Below are 16,165 nucleotides of genomic sequence, written 5' to 3'. Positions count from 1 at the left end.
CCAGCAGTCTGCGCCTTTGTAACTTCAAATCCGTGAGAAATTTGAAAAACGTTTCTTCTACAACTTTGTAGACTAGCTCGAAACCAATCAGGCAACGTGGGAATTTTCTTGAAATTCACTTTTCCTTGGGAGTTATTGAGATTATAAAAAACAGCTTCCAAAAGCTGCTTTGACTTTAGTCCCCCATATATATATAAATACATATAAGCATGTAACAGAAGGGGTCCATGCTTGTAAGCTTTTGTGTAAGATCTAAATGACACCATAATGTGGATATTGACTTGTGTGCTAGGGTGAGGTGTCCTCTAATGATGGTGATAGATTCCAAATCTTAGTGATGCAAGCGAAGCCTATGTGTATTTGGAGGCTAGTCCTTTGAAAAATCTATACCATTATACTACATAATAAAAGAACTTACTCATAGCTTACCTCAAAGAGATGAGGATATTCCAGAGTGCTTTCATGGACTTGTCATTGTCCTTCCCGCCCCCCCATCTTCATTCTCCATGGGCTCTTTATATAGCCTCCATGAGGGATTAGATTAATCTAATCTTCTTGATTAACATAATCCTAGATGATGTATGGCATCTTTGAAAATATGGAGAGTAGTGGATGGGACAAGTCCCCACCTTGGTCATCATGCAAGAAACCAAGGGTGGTGGTAGACAAAATAGAGAAATGGAGCTAGATTACAAGAGGTGGGTGCCCAAAGCACATTATTATAATATATTTGCAAGAAGGATAGAGTGGAAAGTTGGTGTGGTGAAAGAGAGAAGCAAATTGCATGTAGCCAGCAGTCTGCGCCTTTGTAACTTCAAATCCATGAGGAATTTGAAAAACGTTTCTTCTACAACTTTGTAGACTAGCTCGAAACCAATCAGGCAACGTGGGAATTTTCTTGAAATTCGCTTTTCCTTGGGAGTTATTGAGATGATAAAAAACGGCTTCCAAAAGCTGCTTTGACTTTAGTCTCCCATATATATATAAATACATATAAGCATGTAACAGAAGGGGTCCATGCTTGTAAGCTTTTGTGTAAGGTCTAAATGACACCATAATGTGGATATTGACTTGTGTGCTAGGGTGAGGTGTCCTCTAATGATGGTGATAGATTCCAAATCTTAGTGATGCAAGTGGAGCCCATGTGTATTTGGAGGCTAGTCCTTTGAAAAATCTATGTATTCACTCAACTCATAGGTGTAATCCATTTTCAACTTCACTAAGATAACCATCCCTTTTACCCTTTACATTGATATGTCTCCTAAGAACTTGTTCCCCCCATTTGCTAGAGTTATCATAATCGAGAAGCAATGTAGCATACCTAGTGCTTGAAGAGTAAACCCAAAGTGATATGGTAAGCTCTTGATAGGGGTTTTGGCCAAATTTTGTGGTAGTAAACCAGGTTGCAAAAAACCCGGATCACCATGATGCAATACATAAATCAGATTTAAGATTGTACTTTAACGCTCAAACTCCCCTCTCACCCTATCGTTTAATGTTTTGCAATCGTTGATAGGTGTAAGAGTCATTTTATGTGTATTTCTTTGTAGAGAAAGCAATAAATACGGAAAAAACATAGAAATGAGGGTAAACCGAGGCTAACCTCATGCTCTACCTTCATTATACATTGCACAAACACTTATGTGATTTTCTGAAATTTTCCTTTTATCGTTTCCTAATTTTCTCCCATTTAAAACCCATTTTTCACCATTTTTTTGTATTTTTCCTCTATTATTTTCAATTAAAATTGACTAGAAATTGAGATTGATTGTGGGTTGTGACCCTTAGGTTCTTTGACAGTAAAATTTCAGGTTTTATTGATGTTATATCTCATGTTTCCCCTTTATTTTGCAAAAAAACCCCATTTTGCCTCTTAAACGCATGTTTTACGGGTTTTATACCATTAATTTCAGCCATAACACTTATGATTTTCTGATTTTCTGAGCATAAACTGATCAAACTCATAGAGAACAACAATAACATAATGCATAATCAGCCCATGGAAACAATATTTCATCACCCAAATAGCATAAAAACTTATTTTTTCTTCATAAAAATTGAATTATCGCTTAGAATTTGTGTCTCGAGATCTCGATTTTGCTATGGGACTATGTGTCAGCCCTCATTCAATGTCCAGTATCTTCAAGAATAGTACTCTTCATGTCTTCATCCACCCGGAAGCAATCCGGTCTCATCTAGACAAGCTTTCCTCCATCATTCTTCATTATCTTCATCCACACAAGAATAGACCCATTTGATGGGCGAGAGGAGGAGAGAGAAAGACTAGAATCAGAGATTTCCATTGAGGCCACCATTTGACGGGCGAGAGGCGGCGATATGATCAGCAAGGAGAATGTAGGCAAGCCCCATGATCAAATGGGTAGGTTGTTTGCAGGCAAGGATCACCCTCATCCATCAAGATGGCGCAATTATCGGCCACTTGTAGACGTCGTGCTCCTCCATTTCTTCACGATTTTTTTCATCCTAAAATGTTAATGGCATCAAATGCCCCAACTCCCCTTTGGGTCATGACCACTTGACCAAAGTTTGGTCCACCTTTTCAAATCTTGCCCGGTTTCTTGGCTCCTTCCCCATTTGGTGTCTGAATTGAGCTCTGAAAAATCCTGGGCATCTGGCTTGACATCCCGCATTGGCCGATAACTCCTGACAACCCGCATGGCAGTCTGAAAAATTATCAAAAATCAACAAGTGTCGCTCAGGCGCCTTTAAAGCACTTTGACGCTTAAAATCGTCCTAGGTCGAGCCGCCGCCTTCGACGTTGAATATTTTTCCCTTGATATTCATAATTTTTAGCTATTTTTAAGCACTTCTTGGCATCAAAATTCTACTCTCAATACTCTAGATATTTTTAAATCATAATAGTAGAAGAATATCAAAAGAAAACAACGTTCATTACCCCATGGGGATACTTCTGCGATAGAGTAATGCCTTTTGGTGTGATGAATGCATATGCTAGCTTTTCAAGATGGGTTAGGTGGGTATTTGCCCCTTTCATTGGGAAATATTTGCCGGTGTTTATGGATGACTTTTGTGTGTACATCTCAAGGGCATTACACTCTAAAAAAACTTGATGAAGTTTTATGTAGACTTGATGAGGATGGTAGTCAGGTAAACCCTGATAAATGTAAGATAGCAAGAACTAGAGTGATACTCTTGGGTCATGAAGTGTCTGCTAATGGTATTTCACCTGAGTCTAGTAAAGTTGAGGCTTTACTTCTTATGGATTCTCCAAAAACTATAAAAGAACTGATGAACTTTGTTCAAAAGTTGAGATATCTATCAAGATCATTCCATATGCTGGCTGAGTATGTATATCCTTTACAGAAAGCAACTCAAAGGGATCCTTTAGTTTGGATGCAAGTTAAAGAGGATGCATTCTTGGAGATTAAAGAAAATTTAAGAACTTTACCAGTTCTTATGCTTCCAAACTGGGATGAACCTTTCCTCATGGTTAGTCATGTTAGCATTTCTAAAGAAATGAAGAAAGCTATTTCTGCATACATGATTTTTGTGTGAGAGTCAAAAGAAGCTAATGACTCAAGGGCACTTGATGTCTCCAATGAACACACAATACCAACTAATGCTTCTAAGTCTCAGACTTTAAAAGAACCCCTCTCTTCAATTGATAAAGCCAGACATGATTTTTTTAAACAATATGAAGATTTTTTTAGTGATTCACTCCCAGGAGAGTTACCTCCTAAGTGCTTGGAAGATCACAGTTCACCACTTAACCAATCGCCTTACCGAGTAAGTGCAAGCTAGCAAGAGGAGATCCTAAAACAAGTAAATAAACTGATGGAAAAAGGGTTAGTTCAACCTAGCTCTTCTTCATATTGCTCTCCAGTCTTACTTGTTCAAAAGAAAGATGGTTCTTTCCGTACATGCATAGACCATAGATATCTGAACAAGATCACAATCAAGAATCATTTTCCTATCCCAAGGATAGATGATATCTTGGATAAGCTTCAAGGGGCTAGTATCTTTAGTCGCATTGATCTCAAGAGCAGCTGTCACCAGATATGGATAGCACCTGAAGATGTTCATAAGACAGCTTTTCATACAACATTTGGACTATATGAGTTTTTAGTCATGCCATTTGGTTTGACTAATATGCGTGATACATTCAACCGAATGATGGAGAGAGTTTTCAGACCTCACTCAAAGTTCACAGGTGTCTTCTTTGATGACATTCTAATATTTTCACGGTCTGAGAAAGAGCATAGAAAACATCTATTTATCGTTTTTCAAGAGCTTCGCAAGCATAGACTACAGGTCACTACTAAGAAGAGTAAATTCTTCCTTTTGGAAATTCATTACTTGGGCCATATTGCTTCTTACAATTTGGTGAGAATGGATCTTGGGAAGATTAGGGCCATTGTTGATTGGCCTACATCTACTTCTGTACATGAAGTTAGAATTTTCCTGGGCCTATGTTCATACTACAAGAGGTTCATACGAGGTTTTGCATATGTTGCATCTCCTCTACATAACCTTACTAAGAAGAGAATGCCTTTTCATTGGGGATCAAGACAACTACAAGCCTTTGAAAGAATTAAGTTTCTTGTGACTCAAGAACCGACTCTCATAGTTCCGAATCTTCAAAAACCTTTTGAAGCTCACTGCAATACTTCTAGGGATTGCATTGGAGCTGTGCTTAACCAAGAGCATCATGTAGTAGCATTTGAGAGCCGACGCCTCAAGGATCATGAGCTACATGTTTGAGTATATGAGAAAGAGCTTATGGCAGTGGTACATGCTCTTCAAGTATGAAAACACTATTTACTTGGTGCAGATTTTATTATTAAAACAAATCACCAAAGTATAAGATACTTTCTCACTCAGAAGAAGCTCTCAGAGAAATAGATGCACTGTGCTAATTTCTTATCTATGTTTCATTTTCAAATCCTTCATACATCTGAAACTAAGAATGTGGTAGCAGATGCTCTATCATGGCGACCTTGAGCAAATGCAATGACAACTGTTTACCATAACGAGATCTACAACTTTCATGTTGGATATTTTTTCATCTGAGCAACACATAGAGAAATATCTCAAAATTGGTGATGTATAGTAGGTCTTGGAGTAGCCACATCTTGCATGAAGATCAACTCAAGTCTCTCTCCAAGAAGAGAAGATCTTGAAAGCCTATAAAAGAGGAGGCTCTCCTTGGGTGTGAGAGAGGTGAAGGAAGCATCACTTTGCATGCATCCAAGAGGAGAAGAGAAGGTGCAAGTGCTACGGAAGCTCTGCTGAAATCAAGTTCCAAGAGGAGAAGAGAAGGTGCAAGTGCTACCAAAGCTTTGTTGAAATCAAGTGCCAAGAGGAGAGCCCTACACATATTGTGTAGGAGAGAAGGAGACTCAAGAAGGATCAAAAGGTGAGAACTTCCAAGTTGTGCAAGTGTTAGCCGGTTGTAAACCCTACAAGGAACCATGATCTTGTCTCCAAGATCTACAAGTAAGAACTGGATTATGTGTAATGGAGAAGCTCCCTCCTTATAAATTATATAACTCCACAAGGAGGGCATCTTCCAGTCCCTAGTGTGTTGTCGATTTCTCTATCTCTCTCTCTCTCTACATCTTCCTTTTCTCTCATTTGTTCCCTCTCTACGCCATCATAATATTCACCATATATATTTTAAGTATATGAGAAAGTCGAGCGTGTATCTCGAATGCTTATTACGTATTCTCTATTTAATAAATTTATGCTAATAAATTAACGACTCACTTTTCTTTAAGTGTTGATGATGATCTAGCATGGCCACGAGACCATTTAGAGATTAGTATTCCTAGTGCCTCACTTAATGGGGTGTAATGGGGATATCTGGTACAGGCAGTACAAGTTATGAAGGGAGAAAGAAGTGTCTGCCAAGTGTAAGAGTGTACACAAGAACCAAGGAGTTACACATAAATGAAGATGGATTAAGTTCTAAGAAGAGAAAGTGCATTAGCATTGTGTATATGTATTTATGTATGCATCCAAGGATGCTTGGGAACGTTTACTTGTGTGTAATGAGTATTGCATTCATTTGGGGTCATCCTCTCCCTTACAAGTCAAGATGTAAGGTCTTTTCTTTCATTAAGAAAGATGAGAGAGGTAATTCTCTCACTAAGAAAGACGAGAGACATGATCATTTGGAAGTGAGGAGAGAAGTGATTTTCTCTTTCTATGGTCTAAAATGACACAAGCTTTTGTGTGGAAGTCAATCTTAATGTTGAGGCCTAAGGAAATTTAATGAACTCTCCTTAAGGTGGTTGCATGGACCACAAGTTAAGAGTACAAGTTTGAGAATCTTTTTTTTTTTAAAAGACATGCTAAATCCATTTTTAAAATATCTATCCATAGAAAGACGATCTCTTAAAATGGCCCTCATGGTTATTAGAAACAACGAGATCTAAAACTTTTGTGTTGGACATTTTTTCATTTGAGCAACACACAAAGAGATATGTTGAAATTGGTGCTACAGAGTAGATCCTGGAACAGCCACATCTTGCATGAAGATCAACTCAAGTCTCTCTCCAAGAAGAGAAGCTCTTGAAAGCCTATAAAAGAGGAGGCTCTCCTTGGGTGTGAGAGAGGTGAAGGAAGCATCACTTTGCATGCATCCAAGAGGAGAAAAGAAGGTGCAAGTGCTACCGAAGCTCTGCTGAAATGGAGTGTTGTAGAAGCTCCATTGAAATCAAGTGAAGAGAAGAGAAGGTGCAAGTGCTGTGGAAGCTTTGCTGAAATCAACCGCCAAGAGGAGAGCCCTACACATATTGTGTAGGAGAGAAGGAGACTCAAGAAGGATCAAAATGTGCCAACTTCCAAGTTGTGCAAGTGTTAGCCGATTGTATACCGTGCAAGGAACCGTGATCTTGTCTCCAAGATCTACAAGTAAGAATTGGTTTATGTGTAACGGAGGAGCTTGCTCCTTGTCAATAATATAACTCCACAAGAGGGTGGACTAGCCCATCTTCTAGTCCCTAGTGTGTTGTCAATTTCTCTCTCTCTCTCTCTCTCTCTCTCTCTCTACATCTTTTTTTTCTCTCATTTGTTCTCTCTTTGCACCATCATAATATTCACCATATATATTTTAAGTATATAAGAAATTCAAGTGCGTATCTTGAATATTATAACAAATACATACTCGACTTTCTTATATACTCCAAATATATACGGTGAATATTATGCTAGTGTAGAGAGAGAACAGATGAGAGAAAAGAGAGATGTAGAGAGAGATATATATAGAGAAATTGACAATATACTAGGGACTGGAAGATGGGCCAATCCCCCACCGTTATAGAGTTATATTATTAACAAGGAGTAAGCTCCTCCATTACACATAAACCAGTTCTTACTTGTAGATATTGGACACAATGATGAAGCCTAAAGATGCTCCAAATTTGGCACTCTAACACATCTACATGAACCATACAATACATCAATATAGTCTTATAATGCTTTTTAAAAAAAGTTATATTTATAAAATGGGGACATCACTCTTGAAAGTCCTAAAAAAATAGTGATCAGGATAAGGCCAATGTACACAAAACCAAAAGACTACAATTAATAAATTGTTTTATGAAGGGGTGCATGTGGGGGACCGTTGGGTATGGTCCTTGTTATATCCCTTCTCTCTCACATGCAACTTCTCTAAGGGGCAATTTTTTTTGACAAAGTTGTTCTCTCTCTCTCTCTGTCTCTCTCTCTCTCTCTCTCTCTCATGGAAATAGAGAGTCATGAAGAAGGAGAGGATGCTGATTCAAATTCATGCTTCTTCTCAGTTATATTCCACAAGCAAGAGATGAAATCTTAGCATAGACTTTTCTCTTATTGTGTTCCCGGGAGAGTTGTTATTTCCATGGTCCATTTTTGGTGCACTGGCCGGGAATATAGTCGCTTGTGGGGGAGATATTTAGCGAAAGATATTCATGAAATGGATGGTAGGGTAATATTCAATATAGCTCGGACAACGCGCCAGAATGTCAAGGGGCAAGAGAGGGGAGGTGATGGGGGATCATACAATTAATAAATTGTTTTATGAAGGGGTGCATGTGGGGGACGGTTGGGTATGCTCCTTGTTATATCCCTTCTCTCTCACATGCAACTTCTCTAAGAAGCAATTTTTTTGGACAAAGTTGTTCTCTCTCTCTCTCTCTCTTATGGAAATAGAGAGTCATGAAGAAGGAGAGGATGCTAATTCAAATTCATGCTTCTTCTCAGTTATATTCCACAAGCGAGAGATGAAATCTTAGCATAGACTTTGCTCTTATTGTGTTCCCAGGAGAGTTGTTATTTCCATGGTCCATTTTTGGTGCACTGGCCGGGAATATAGTCGCTTGTGGGGGAGATATTTAGCGAAAGATATTCATGAAATGGATGGTAGGGTAATATTCAATATAGCTCGGACAACGCGCCAGAATGTCAAGGGGCAAGAGAGGGGAGGTGATGGGGGATCATATGGAAAGGATAATATTATTCGTGAATCAGAAGAGGGAGAAGAAGATGAGTTGGGGGGAGAGGTGAAGCAACAACAACAACTGCAACAACAAGAAGCCAATATTCATGAGGCTGGGGGCTCGATGTGGATATCGATGCAAGTCCTCAAGGACGTGCGCATGTTCATTGGGACTAGGAGTATGAGCCCCTATGGTTGTGTGGATTGACCCCAACCACAAGCACCACACCATGCTGTGATTGGCCTGAGTGCATGGCCTGCAAGCTAGTGTGCCCCTTCGGCTGCATCCAGGGCCTCGTCAACCCATTGCTACGTCTCTCCCTACAACATTGGGCCACAACTCCTGGTTTTCCCCCACCCTCGCCACATCGTTGATCATGACCCCGGCCATGCCACCTATGGATCATGGTCATTCCTATAAGGAAGCGTAGCAACTAACAATTATCACCAATTAATTATCCTTATTGGGATTCTTTCATTGTCACACATCATTTTCCTTATAATTTCCAATAATCTTATATATACACAACTAAAAGAGTTTGATGATAGAGAATGTTTCTATGCAAAAGCATTCTCTACACATTATGACTGAAGCATCCTCACTATCATGAAGAAGATGGTGTTTGTTTGCTTTTCAAGTGTGCAAGCTCATGGCAAAGCAGGGGATGGTATCCTTGGTGTCGTGGTCCCTAGGTGGTCTCCTATGGCTCAGCTTTGTCATCGATGCTAAAGACATGTTCAATGGTTTTGTGGTTCTTCTTCTTTTTCCTTGCTGAGGACGGCTTCACAATTGTGTTTGGGGAGAATGATGAAGCCTAAAGATGCTCCAATTTTGGCACTCTAACACATCTACATGAACCATACAATACATCAATATAGTCTTAGAATGCTTTGAAAAAAATGTTATATTCATAAAATGAGGCCATCACTCTTGAAGGTCCTAAAAAAATAGTTATTAGGATAAGGCCAAAATACACAAAATCAAAAGACTATAATTAATAAGTTGTTTTATAAAGGGGTGCATGTGGGGGATGATTGGGTATGCTCCTTGGTATATCCCTTCTCTCTCACATGCAACTTCTCAAAGGGGCAATTTTTTTTTACAAAGTGGTTCTCTCTCTCTCTCTCTCTCTCTCTCTCTCTCTCTCTCATGGAAATATAGAGTGATGAAGGAGAAGAGGATGTTGATTCGGATTCATGCTTCTTTTCAGTTATATTCCATGAGTGAGAGATGAAATCTCAGCATAGACTTTGCTCTTATTGTGTTCCCGGGAGAGTTATTATTTCCATGGTCCACACAAGATCATGGTTCCTTGCACAATATACAACCTGCTAACACTTGCACCTTCTCTTCTCCTCTTGGATGCATGCAAAGTGATGCTTCCTTCATCTTTCTCACACCCAAGGAGAGCCTTCTCTTTTATAGGCTTTCAAGAGCTTCTCTTCTTGGAGAGAGACTTGAGTTAATCTTCATGCCAGATGTGGTTGTTCCAAGACCTACTTCTACAGCACCAATTTTCAAGATATCTCTCTATATGTTGTTCGGATGAAAGAACGTCCAACATGAAAGTTGTAGATCTGGTTGTTTCTGATAACTTACATGGGCCATTTTTAGAGATCGTCCATGAGATATTTTAAAAATGGATTCACCATGTCCTTTAAAAAGAAACAGCTTCTCAAACTTGTACTCTTAACTTGTGGTCCATGCAACCACCTTAAGGAGAGTTCATTAAATTGCGTTGGGTCTCAATCTTAAGATTGACTTCCACACAAAAGCTTGTGTCATTTTAGACCTTATAAAGAGAAAATCACTTCTCTCCTCACTTCCAAAGAATCATGTCTCTCATCTTGCTTAGTGAGAGAATTCCCTCTCTCATATTTCTTAATGAATGAAAAGACCTTAAACCTTGACTTCTAAGGGAAAGGATTACCCCAAATGAATGCAATGCTCATTACACACAAGTAAACTTTCCTAGGTGTCCTCGGATGCACACATAAATACATATACACAATGCTAATGCACTTCCTCTTCTTAGAAATTAATCCTTATTTATTTATGTGTAACTCCTTGGTTCTTGTGTACACTCTTACACTTGGTAGACACTTCTTTTTCCCTTCATAACTTGTAATGTCTGTACCAGATATCCCCGTCACAGTGCTCTAATCACCCCATTAAGTGATGCACTAGGAATATTGGTCTCTAAATGGTCTCATGGCCATGCTAGATCATCATCAATAGTTAAAGAAAAGTGAGTCATTAATTATTGACATAAATTTTTTAAAATAAATAATGTGTAATAAGCAATAAATTTAGTGACATCCCTGGTTGAGAAGTCGGAATCAGCTGCATTTATTTTGGGTAAATCCATGAACTCATTATGGTAAACAATTGTGATTGCATTCACTCGAGGTCATCATGATAGAGCATCTGCTACCACATTCTTAGTTCCAAATGTGTAAAGGATTTGAAAATGAAACATAGATAATAAATTTTCCCAACGCATCTGTTTCTGTGAGAGAAGAGCAAGGTTGAACTAACCCTTTTTCCAACAGTTCATTTACTTGTTTTAGGATCTCCTCTTGCTGACTTACACTTACTCGGTAAGGCGGTTGGTTAGGTGGTGAATTGCCTGGGATAAGTTTAACTTTTTGATCTTCTGGGCGCTTAGGAGGTAACTCTCTTGGGAGTGAATCACTAGAACAATCTTCATAGTGTTTAACAAAATCATGTCTAGCTTGATCAATTAAAGAGAGGGGTTCTTTTAAAGTTTGAAACTTATAAGCATTAGTTGGTATTGTGTGTTCATTAAAGGCATCGAGTGCCCTTGAATCATTAGCTTTTTTTGACTCTCACAAAAATCATGTATGCATAAATAGCTTTCTTCATTTCTTTAGAAATGCCAACATGACTAACCATTGGCACATGCCAATCTCCAGCATTAGCAATGCATATTATGTTTTAACCCTTGAATTGAAATGCAAGGGTTTTCTTAACAAAATTGGGAAGATGTCTAATCTTGTAATGAGAAGGGATACCTAAGATAACATCACAATTTCCAATGGGTGCAAGTAGAAAAGATTCTTGGTCGCGGTAATCCCCAATTCTAAGATTCAACTTCCACTGGATAGGAGTAGAATTGGTTGTAAGTCCTTCAAATACTGAAACTAATCCAATTGGTGTTCCCAATTGATCCGGTGGAATTTGTAGCCTTTCAATAGTATCTTTTGACACAAAATTATTTGTGGACCTTGGATCAAGACCGTGGATCAAAGAGTATCAAAACTCATTCATTGTTGAGTGTTCACCAACCCTTTAAGAGTTGTCTCTTCTTCTCATTTCAATGAGTGTTAGCTTGCACATCCAGAATAGAATTTGAGGATGGCAAAGGAGGATCTTTAACCACATTTGCTTCCTTTCTTTTGTGAGGACAATCAGGCTTCATATGCCCTAACTCACCACAAAGAAAGCACCTTCCTTCCTCTTTGTACTTTTGTATCTCAAAGGGTGACAAATACTTGCGCTTCTTCTTGTCACCCTCTGGCTTTGTATATTGGTCATGGGTAGAGGTAGGTCTTCTTTGATTAGTCCTATCTCTTGGTTGATCATAGAATTTCTTTTTTCTAGCTCTATAAGAACTCGTCTCCAACTTTCGAGATGTACCAGGTGTATGCAAACTTTCAACTATGATGGCAGACTCCATCATGCGAGATAAGGTTTCACGTGGATACACGTTCATGGTTATGTGTAAATGAGGAAGTAGGCCAGCTTCAAACTTGCTTTTCTTCTCTTCATCACTGATCTCCATGAAAGGAGTAACCTTGAGAACAGTAGACCAAAACTTGTCCACATAACTAGTGACCTTCTCATGCTCTTTTTGGCCTAGCCAATCCCACTCCTTCTTGTTATCATTCTCAAAATCAGGAGGCAAGAACTGAGCATAAAACTTCTTCTTGAACTTTTCCCAAGTCGTAGGTTTCCTTCCCTCAAAAGTGAGAGTTAACCACCAATTTCTAGCAGTGTCTTTCAAGTGTATGTCTACATGCCTGAGCCTGGGCTTTTTTGAGAAATTACCATTAAAAAAAGCAATTTCAAATTTCCTAACAAAGGCTAACACCTTAGCAATATCTCTCTTATTGGAGTAAGAGTCAAACCTTATGTCCTTATCCCCAGACTTGAAAGACTTAGTCTTCTTAAGCTTGCTCCTCTTATGGTTCCTCTTTGTCCGTTTGCAAATTGTACGAGACTTAGAACCAAGAGAGAAGAAACTAGAAGTTGATGATGAGAAGGAGGAACTTGAGTAATCATGAGAGTAGTTGGTTTGCTGAGGGAGATGACTCCCTCCTTATCCGCCTCACTCGAGGTGAAGTCTTTTACTCTTCTTGACCCGAGAGTCCTTCTTCCTTCTGGGAAGCTTCTTAGCAATTCGATGTGTTGCACCTTCACCATCAAATGGTGCAATGGTGTTTCCTCCAGTATCACCATATTTTCCCCTTGCCCTTAAGTTGTCAATCAATTGATGTACTTCGGGAATCTCCAACAACCTACGATACTTTGTCAATTGAGCCTTAATTGCTCACTTATAGGCACTTCATCAATTACCATCTTTATCTTCTTCTTGCAAAGGATCACCTTTATTTTGAGAAAATCAAAGAGACCTGCTCTGATACCACTATTATAAGAACCGAGATACATGCTTGACTTTCTTATATACTTAAAGGATATATGGTAAATATTATGCTGGCACAAAGAGAGAACATATGAGAGAAAAGAAAGAATTTGTAGAGAGAGAGATAGAGAGAGAGATTGACAACACACTAGGGACTCGAAGATGGGCCAATGCCCCCCTTGTGGAGTTATATTATGGACAAGGAGCAAACTCCTCCATTACACATAAACCAATTCTTACTTGTAGATTTTGGAAACAAGATCATGATTCATTTGTTAGAAATCAAGCTCACCATCAGTGTGTCTTCATCTATGACCGACATCTATGACAGCTAGTGTGTATAGCTGTCTACATGTGACTACATTAAATAAGTCGGGTTAGTAGTCAGTCAGTGACCTGTTAGTCAGTCTAGTCTACATTTACACTAGGTCACTTTATCTTGTAGTGGGTGTGTGCTTTTCAGTTAAGTGTGTGGAAATGAAGAAATGAGCTCGAGAGCCTGAAGGCTCATGGATATGGAGTCTTTCCCTTTCTCTCTCTCTACTCTTTGAACTTGGTATCAAAGCTTCATCCATGAGGCTGTGGGAGAATGGGCATGACAACCTGCAGTGCAAAGGAGATGGAAGTAAGGAATGAGGAAGAAGCTGGATACTAGCAAATGAAGCCATAGTGAGAGGAAGGAATCAACGTGGACTGCCTTCTGAAAATCGTGGACTGCCTCCTGAGTCTGAAAATCGTGGACTGCCTCCTGAAACCTGTGTCTGAAAATCATGGACTGCCTCCTGAAACCTGTGTCCTGAAATCATGGACTGCAACCTGTGTCTGAAAATCGTGGATTGCCTCCTAAAAAATAGCAACCTGTATCTGAAAATCTACGCCTGCTGATCTGAATGGACAGCAACCTGTATCTGAAAATCTACGCCTGCTGATCTGAATGGACAGCAACCTATATCTGAAAATCTGCGCCTACTGATCTGAGTGAACAGCAACCTGTCAATCTTTAGTGGGGCACCTAGACAAGGTTCATAGAGCATGTATGCTCACTATTGAAGGTATTTGAAGTGTGCAAGGAGTAAATGCTTGTGTGGGAGCTCTGTTATGAGCTGGAGTGACAGACATAGACCTGTAATCATTTCTGAACTGCTATAAACATGAATGGACAGCATGCATTCAGTCATTACTGACACACAGGAGCCTTGTACTACACTCAGAAGGCATCTTTGGAGCACAAGAATGTGTCAAAGCATGTATACATTGGATCAAATGTCTTGGAGCTAAGATCTCTTGCATAGAATACTCAGATCTAAAAATCAATGACAGGCTGAAAATTGTCATACACAATCAATGACAGAATATTCAGATCTGAAAATCAATGACAGGCTGAAAACTATCATACACAGTCAATGACAGAATACTCAGATCTGAAAATCAATGACAGGCTGAAAACTGTCATACACAGTCAATGACAAGTACTGTGCATTACTGAAGCAATACAGGTCATCTTGGGGGTTCCATCATCTATATGAACTGGCCTATACATGCTGAATGCATGGAGAATTGAAGCAAGCAATGAGCATCATTGAAAACTGAATTTTGAAGTTGAAGTAAATGCAGTTACACTGTCCTGGTTAATTATAAACAGCTCATGAGGTTTATGCCATTGGTCAATGAAGACAGGTTGTCTATGCCTACTCAGATGCTCATGTATTGAACTTGCCACTACAAAATAAATGTATGACATGGTCAAAAGACATTTTGGAGCTGCTTGGAGCTTGGTATGCTGAATTCTGGTTGACTGCAACCTGAAACTGAATTTGTTGACACACTCAGTTTTGGACTTGAAATTGCTACTGGTTACTCACAGTTTACAGTTTTCAGACTGCATGTATGTACCCTGGTAGTGAGGTTACATAAGCTTAAGCTGAAGCAAACACATAGCTTATGTATTGACAGTTATATCTACAGTTGAGACCACTTGTTTGAGGGTTGTTTTGGGGTGTCAGTGGGTTGAAATACCCTGGTTTTTTTCTGCAATTTAGGGCAGAAAACTGTCATAAACTGTTACGGACTGAACTTAGTCAGTCATACTTATTGGAGTGCAAGGAGTCAGGCACTTGATAGACAGTCTATTGCATCATGGCTAATGCACATGGGACTGACAATATCACTCAGATAGTTGGAGAGAAGTTGGATAATAAGAACTTTACATTATAGAAATTCAGAATGAAAAACTTTCTGGTTGGCAGAGGTTATTGGGATTTATGTACAGGAGATGAAGTTGCTCCTGAGTTGCATGCACACAATCCAACAAATGAACAAAAAAGAGCCTACAGGCTATGGAATGAAAGAGCATGCAAGGTGTTGCATTGGTTTTCCTTATGTATATCTGATGCTATGGTAATTCAAATCACTAGATGTGAGACTCTGAAGGATGCTTGGGACATACTGATGAAAAATTATGGAACCATGACACATGCAAGAAAGATCCCGTTGAAACAGCAGTTCAACAACATGTCTAGGAATGGCAAGAGCATCCAAACGTATACCACGGAGATTAAGACCATAGCTGATCAACTTTTGGCTCAAGTGTGTATCAGAAGATGATATGATTGCTGTTGCTTTGAATGGCTTAGGCAAAGAGTACAAAGCTTTTGATACTTCCATTTCTGTCAGAGAAGAGCCCCCTAGCTGGGAAGAGCTAGTTACTTTGTTGCTGCATGAGGAAGTCAAACTTGGTTTGAATACAGGTTCTAGTGCATCTCAGAGTAGAGACACTGTGTTGTACTCTAGCCAGCATGGCAGAGCATCTAGAGGTCGTGGTTCATTTCGAGGTCGTGGTGACACTCGTAATACTTATGGACAACAGCAGCAGCAGAGTAATTGGCATGGTGCAAATACACAAGGCCAGCGTGGATCTGGTGGGTTTAGAGGCAGGGGGAGATCACCCCGAGGTAGAGGTGGTGGTTCTGGTTCATGGCAGTTGTCTGATTAGTCCAACAGGGACAAGGACTGCCATTATTGTGGCCGGTATGGGCAT

Source organism: Lygodium microphyllum, chromosome 16 (assembly GCF_053477565.2).
Source record: "Lygodium microphyllum isolate KBCC chromosome 16, Lygodium_microphyllum_v1.1.10, whole genome shotgun sequence".
NCBI classification, from domain to species: domain Eukaryota; kingdom Viridiplantae; phylum Streptophyta; class Polypodiopsida; order Schizaeales; family Lygodiaceae; genus Lygodium; species Lygodium microphyllum.
This window is presented reverse-complemented; position numbering follows the sequence as displayed.